This window comes from Lactuca sativa, chromosome 4 (assembly GCF_002870075.4).
Source record: "Lactuca sativa cultivar Salinas chromosome 4, Lsat_Salinas_v11, whole genome shotgun sequence".
Classification (NCBI taxonomy): Eukaryota; Viridiplantae; Streptophyta; class Magnoliopsida; order Asterales; family Asteraceae; genus Lactuca; species Lactuca sativa.
The window spans coordinates 21,863,692-21,872,078 of record NC_056626.2 but is presented as its reverse complement, the minus strand read 5'-3'; positions in this window follow the sequence as shown (position 1 = coordinate 21,872,078).

Here is an 8,387-nt window from a genome sequence, read left to right as displayed (position 1 = left end):
TCGATTGAACTCCCCACTGATACCACTACAATACACCCTACTATACTCAAATAGGTGTAAGGTGGTCCTCGACTATCTCAGTACCAACTGACTATATGTTCATGATAAATCACTGCCTCGCGGCACACATGCTACCTGATACTCTGGTGGAAAATCATCATCGATGACCACCTGCAGGGTTTACCCCCAAACCCAAAACTTAAACATCAAGGTTCTCATGTTTTGCACATGAACATAATTAGTACCACCCAGATCATAGAAGGTGACATCTCCTCTATCGACTGATTGCTCAACTCAGACCGAAATTCTCCCCTCTCTCTGACTCCTTACTAAAATACTCTGAGAGGCTCTTGATCTCCCTCTCAAGGGACGCCTCTTCGAACTCAATCATGACCGGATAACCGGAGAACCACAAGCATCATTCACTACGAACCATGGTACTCATTCCATGACATCTCTTCTCAATATGCTCCGGTGTATGGTACCCGAACCATAACATCACTCCTCAATCCGCTCTAATGTATGGTACTCGAACCATAACATCACTCCTCAATCCACTCCGATGTATGGTACCCGAACCATAACATCACTCCTCAATCCGCTCCGATGTATGGTACTCGAACCATAACATTACTCCGCAATCCGCTCCGATGTATGGTACCCAAACCATAACATCACTCCTCAATCTGCTGCGATGTATGGTACTCGAACCATAACATCACTCCTCAATCCGCTCCGATGTATGGTACCCGAACCATAACATCACTCCTCAATTCGCTCCGATGTATGGTACTCGAACCATAACATCACTCCGCAATCCGCTCCGATGTATGGTACTCGAACCATAACATCACTCCTCAATCCGCTCCTTATAACCTCCAGAATACTCCCTGTATCAAGTATGGGTCCTCTGCTTTCAGTAGTACGGGCCCATACTACCTGCCAAATATACCCATACTCTCCACAAGGACTATCCCGGAGCTCCGAAGTAGCTGCTTAACCTGCTCTTTCACCAATCCCATCGCGCGTGCTCGCTCCCCAGCGAAATTCTCTACTTTGCCAGTGCACTCATCTGGCTAAGGTTACTCCCTAGGCTCTTCCTAGATTCCCACACTTCTCTGCCATCAACTGCTGAAGAGCTCCTAATGATGCCATCCATCTACCTCCTGAATATTGTCATATTCACTTAGTAGCTGACTCCCATCATCGAGAGTTCCACAAAGCATGAAGCAAGCAGCATTCGGGCATTGAAGCGTCCCCTTCAGCATGAAAACCTCCTTAGGTTATTATCCACTCACCTTCCTCATTCGTGATGGATATCACTGAACTCTAACAACTCCACCCCACGTGGGCATCTGGCTACCCTCTTGGCAAGCTCCTCATATGCTCATATAGATACCTCTTCCATATTACTTCCCTGCTCAAATCCCCTAAAAATTTCCTGCTGGACACTCTCACTCAGCACATACTCAAAAGCACATCACATATATCAGCAACCCTAGGCTAAGACATCACAAATCAGGCCACTCTAGTCCTAAAATATGAATTTCCTAGCTTGCCTCTAGCATACACACTATCTCATAAAATATATCACAAATATCTCATAACACAAAATAAGGGTGTTTTGGGAAATCACCGTTTGGGCTCTGACTGATTGTACACACTGCTCTTTTTGCTTTCTCTTTGAAACTCTTATTCTCTTTATAAAAACACATTTCTTTTTGAAAAATTTTCTTAAATCCTCAGTTTGAGTCCAGATTTACCCAAAGGTGCATCCGAATCCCTCAAACCAAGGCTCTGATACCAACTTGTAACACCGTAAATTTCAAAACAATTTTTCATTTAAAAATAATCGTTAATTCTTAAGAACACTTTTCTTAAAATTCCAAACATAATCGAATTACAAAAACATAACTCCATTTTCACTTGCTTAATAAACCAGGATCCTCAAAACATGACTCTTTCTCTGGTGTGTACAATCGAGTCGGTGCCGTCCCGTGATCCTGAGAGAAACCTGAAACACATAACACAAAACACTATAAGCACGAAGCTTAGTGAGTTCCCCAAAATACCACACATAACACATATTAGCCACTCGAGGCTATAACTCTGTGGGTCCGTGGACCCTACTCTATGAACCCTCTGGTTCTAACTCTGGGAACCTTCCGGTTCTAACTGTTGGAATAGTGTCTAAGGCTGCAACTATATTAGGCAAGTATTTGACCCGGTTGTGCATGGTCCTTTTGGGTTGCCTTCACCATAGCAACTTGATAGGATGATTTATTAAGAGAGAATAAATATTATTAATATATTATGAGAATAATATAAAGAATAATAATATTGTTATTTGATTAATATAAGTCATAGAATTAATTAGAATTAATTTGGTGACTTAAAGAGATTAATTAAATAAGAGGGTATAAACTGTCAATTGTTTGATAGTTAAACTTTAGACTGTAAATCCTTTGTGGATAGATGTTGGACGAATTCTAGAAGCTAAGGATAGCTTGAAATCGTCCATTGCTTATCTAAGGGATGGATTTGGATTGCTTTAAGAGAAGATTATCCAATTAGGGTTTAAGCTGTAAACCTTAAGGAGTCTACAAGTATAAATAGACCCTATGGCAAAGGGAAATCGGCACTTGATCTAAAGTAGAGAACCCCTAGCCGAATTCCCTCCCCTCTCCTCTCTCTCAAATCATCCTCGTTGCTATTTGGTGTTTGTAAGCCATTAGAGGAGTGACAATTGTGACTCTAGAGCTCCAAGACAACAAGATCAAACAAGAGATTCAAAGGTATGATTCTAGATCTGATTTAGTATTGTTCTTATACCTAATTAGTCATTAGAAGTCTTGGATTCAAAGCATGTTTAATTAGAAAGCCTAGATCCGAGCATTAGGGTTTTGCATGCGCACATAGGAAAGTTCTTATGGCTAAAACCCATCAGTGGTATCAGATCCTAGCTTGGTTTTCATTAAACTGTTGCTTATTTGTTTGAAACTTAACTGCAAAATTCGATTTTTGTGTTTCTGAGTCATGAACTCGGCGAGTTGGCCTGACTCGGCGAGTCCAAGCGTCAGGAATGGCCAGATTCGGGATTTCTTCATGATTATCTTATGGAAACTTACCTTAATCATATTAGATCAACCCTAATCCGATTTTTTGATATATATGACTATTATCTTGATCTAATTAAAGATATTTGTCAACTAATAAAATATTTAATTTCATTATATGATAATTAATTAATTATTTTGATTTTTTTGGTAATTATCTTGCAAGAAATCTTGAATAAATCAAATATAGATAATTAGGAAATTAATTGTTAATTAAAATTATTTGTTATTTGATCCTCCATGTTTTAAATGTTTAAAACTTGTCCTCAAGTTTTGAAATTTATATTTTGTGATTAAAAGTTTTAATTTAGACAATTTAAATTTCAAACCCTAGATTTTAAAAGGTTTAAAATACAACCCTATACTAATATAATAGTACAAGAATAATATATATATATATATATATATATATATATATATATATATATATATATATATGTATAACTAAAATTCTAGTCTTACCGTTAGTAGGCCTCATTCACAAAATCGATCTATAAGTTGGGTATAAGGTTGCGGCCTATAAAATGGCGCTTAATGGGTGTACACTCACACCCACCGCTTGCTTGATCGGTGGAGGGTCGTTAGCCGAACGGGTAGGATAGGGCAACCTCATCCTCTCATTAAAAGTATAATAAGTAATACAAAGTAACTACACATTTTTTAAAAAAATTCCCAATCTTAGTTACTTTAGGAAAAGTGAATTGATGCAATCCCATGAAATTACACTTTGCACCCTTGCTAAGAAGTTAGTGGAGCGTGTGTGGTTTACCGGCACACTAATTGGTTCTAAGCAAAGGTGGCAAAGGGTGATTCATTGTTTATCATAGTTCGATGGAGTGTGTGTGGTTTACCGGCACATCAAATAGGTGATCGTTACAATGAAGGCACCATGTGAATTTGCATGGTAATTCACACCCGCTTTGTGATCCTCGGTATCCCAGTCACAAACTAGAGGGGCATATCGAGATTTAAACATGCCATTGAATAGTTTCAATGAATCTCATCCGAACCTAGGAATTCTCAATACATTTAGGACTTATAGTTAGGTTTTATGGTGGAGAATTAGTGAATCGTCATTCACTTACCTTCAATTTATTTGCATATTAGATTACGGCATCCCTTTTCTAATATGTAAATGTTGTTGTTGGATCCTAGCCCTAATTTTCTTATTGGGTGATAATTAGGGATTCATATTCTAATCTATCTTTGTCCTTTCTATTTGTAGATGTCGAACGCAAACAACGCTGCTGCTAGTTTTTTCACATTGATGAGCCTTTTCCAAAAGGTCACTTTCGATGGAACGAACTTTAGCGAATGGATAAGATACATTCGCAGCATTGCTTGCTACGAGGATAAGGAGTATGTCCTCGATGAGAAGCTCGAGAAAATCAACCCTGAAATCGCTACTCCAGGTGAAATTACCGCTTTTGAAACTCATGAGCGCGATGCAACGAAGGTACATTGCATCATGATAGCCACCATGAACTCCAAATTCCCAAAGTCCTATGAGGACATGTACCCGTACGAGATGCATCAAGACTTATTGGAGAGATACCACCAAAACGCGAGACAAGAGCGTTATGAGATTTTCACTAACATGATTTCCGCTAAGATGGGTCATGGAGAGTCTCTTATTGTGCACCTGCAAAAGATGCAAAGGTATGTCGACCGCCTTCGCAAGTTAAATGTTGACTTTGGGGAAGACTTGGCGATCGACATGGTGCTTCACTCTTTGCCTCCGATGTACAATAAATTTAGGATGACCTACCACATGAACAAAGAGGAGGTCACCCTAAGAAAACTCCAAGGTCTCTTGAGGGTCGCTGAGAGCAACTTCAAAGACAAGTCTGTTGCACCAAATCCCAATCCACCCGCTGCTCCTGTCTTGGCTATTGGTCAAGGAAAGGGAAAGAAGAGGAAGGCTTCGTCTAAGAACTATCGCAATGTTAAAACCCGAGATGGTGCCTCTTCAAGTGGGACCAAAGTTGATCCCGCTAAGCCCTGCCCTAACCCTAAGGAGGCAGAGTGCCACCACTGCCACAAGATAGGACATTGGAAGAGAAGCTGCCCAGAGTACCTGCAAGCCATCAAGGAAGGAAAGATCAAGCCATCTTTCGCAGGTATATACACAATTAAATCTAACGATTCTAATCATGCTATTTCTTGGGTTCTTGATACCGGTTGTGGTTACCACATTTGTTCAAATGTGAAGGGACTAAGAAGAAGTAGGGATGTGGAGCAAGGAAGGATCAATCTAATCATGGGGAACAGAAGATCGTCGCCTGTGACCAAGATTGGAGTGTATTCTTTAGTGCTTAGGAATAATTTGTGTTTAGATTTGAACAATTGTTGCTATTCGCCAGAAATGGCTAGAAACATCATTTCATTTCATGGTTTATATAGACAAGGTTTTATATTTTCTTTTAATAATGAGAATGGTTCTATTTTGGCTTATCTAAATGGTGTCTTTTAATTTGAAGCTATACCATGTAATGGAATATATGAAACTGTTATGATTGTTGATAACTTAGGAAATGATGTTTTAAACATAGATTCTTCCACTAGTATGGATAAAGCATCCTTGTGGCATTGTCGTCTTGGACATGTCAACAAGAAACGCATAGCCCAACTCCAAAAGGATGGAGTGTTGGAGTCATTCAACCTTAGGGAAGATGACACGTGCGAATCTTGTTTGCTTGGAAAGATGACTAAATCACCCTTCACGAGTACGTGTGAAAGGGGTGAGGGTCTATTGGACCTAATACATACCGATGTATGTGGACCGTTTAGATCAACCACGAAGGATGGGAACCACTTCTACATGACTTTTACCGATGATTATAGTAGATATGGGTATATCTATTTAATCAAGCAAAAGTTAGAAACCTTTGAAAAGTTCAAAGAGTTCAAGAATGAAATGGAGAATCAATTGGGCAGGAAAATCAAGATGCTTCGATCCGATCGAGGAGGAGAGTACCTAAGTCTTGAATTCCACGATTATCTCAAGGAGTGTGGAATAGTTTCACAATTGACGCCTCCTAGGACACCGCAGTTGAATGGTGTGGCAGAAAGGCGTAATCGAACTTTATTGGATATGGTTCGCTCTATGATGAGTCGTGCTTCACTATCTATCTCTTTTTGGGGTATGCATTAGAGACTGCCGCCCATATCCTTAACCGAGTCCCTACTAAGAAGGTTGCCAAAACACCTCACGAGATGTGGACAGGGAAAGCTCCCTCGTTAGCACATATCAAGGTTTGGGGTTGTGAGGCTTTCGTAAGACAAGATACTCACGACAAGCTCGAACCTCAAAGTGATCGATGTATTTTCATCGGCTACCCGCAGAAATCCTTTAGATATCTCTTCTATAGACCGAAGGACAATTTTGTCTTTGTTGCGAGGAGAGGAGTTTTCCGAGAGCGAGAACTCATAGGCCAAGGAGACAGTGGGAGGCAAATCGAGCTTGAAGAGATTCAAGAGTCGATAGATGAAGGAACCTCTACCGCTGGCACTTAACCCGAGGAGGAAACTCCGGTTGAACCGATTGACGAGTCCTTACCTCATTGACGTTCCGATAGAGTTAGAGTTCATCCCCAGTTTTATGGTTTTCATATTACTACCGAAGGGGACACGTATATTAGTGATGGTACACTAATAAATCTTGATGAACCTAATAGCTATAAGGAAGCCATGGCAGGCCCGGAGTCTGCGAAATGGAAAGAGGCAATGGATAGCGAGATCCAATCCATGTATGATAACCAAGTTTGGAATTTGGTTGATAATGTGCCCAGATGTAAGACCGTTGGGTGCAAATGGATCTTCAAGAAGAAGACCGATGTGGATGCAAACGTACACACGTATAAAGCGTGATTGGTTGCGAAGGGCTTACTCAAACTCCTGGAGTTGACTATGATGAGACCATCTCACCAGTTGCGAAGATAAAATCTATTAGAGTGATGCTAGCAATTGCCGCATTTCATGATTATGAGATTTGGAAAATGGATGTCAAGACCGCTTTCCTTAACGGGAAGTTGGCTGAGGATGTTTACATGGCTCAACCAGAGGGGTTTGCGGATCCGAAGCATCCGAATAGAGTGTGTAAGCTTGAGAAGTCCATTTATGGACTTAAGCAAGTGTCTGGCAGATGGAATCTTTGCTTCGATGAGAAAGTCAAAGAGTTTGGATTTGTACGAAGCGAAGATGAATCATGTGTATATGTCAAAGCCAGTGGGAGTATAGTTAGCTTCCTCGTTCTATATGTCGATGACATATTACTCATAGGAAACGACATCCCGACTCTACAGGAAGTTAAGTCCTGGCTCGGGAAGTGCTTCGCTATGAAGGACCTCGGAGAGGCTTCTTACATTTTGGGAATAAGGATAGTAAGAGAAAGAAGTAAGAGACTAATAGGACTTAGTCAGAACACTTACTTAGTGAAGGTACTAAAACGTTTTAGTATGGAAAACTCAAAGAAGGGAGAATTATCGATACAAAGTAATGCCAAGTTGAGTAAGACTCAAAGTCCGAGTACCGAAGCTGAAATAGCAGAAATGAGCCGAGTACCATACGCTTCCGCAGTTGGCTCAATCATGTACGCTATGACTTGTACTCGCCCTGATGTAGCCTTCGCTTTGAGCATGGTTAGTAGATATCAAAGGAATCCTGGCAGAGCCCATTGGATTGCGGTGAAGAATATCCTTAAGTACTTTCGGAGGACGAAGGAATGGTTCTTAGTCCTCAGAGGGAGTGATGACTTGAAGGTGCGATGGTATAGTGATGCCAGTTTTTCAGACCGACAGGGACAACTACCGTTCGCAGTCGGGCTGGGTCTTTACGTTGAATGGAGGAGCAGTAACATGGAAGAGTTCCAAGAAGGAAACCGTAGCTGATTCAACATGCGAATCAGAGTACATTGCAGCGAGTGAAGCGTCGAAGGAGGAAATATGGCTGAAGAACTTCATTGGTGACCTTGGAGTTGTACCTGCCATAAAGGAGCCCATGGAGATTTTCTGTGATAACGAAGGAGCGGTTGCCTTGACCAAGGAACCGAGGGATCATGGTAGATCACGACATATCGACAGAAAATATCACTTTATTAGACATCGTGTAGAAGAAGGACAACTCATAGTGAAGAGGATATCATCAGAAGATAACCCAGCAGATCCGCTTATGAAGGGACTGAGTAGGGTTAAGCACTTGCAGCATGCTAGGAGTATTGGGCTGAAGGATGATATTAGCATAGATTAGATAGTATTAGAAACATGTAATAGA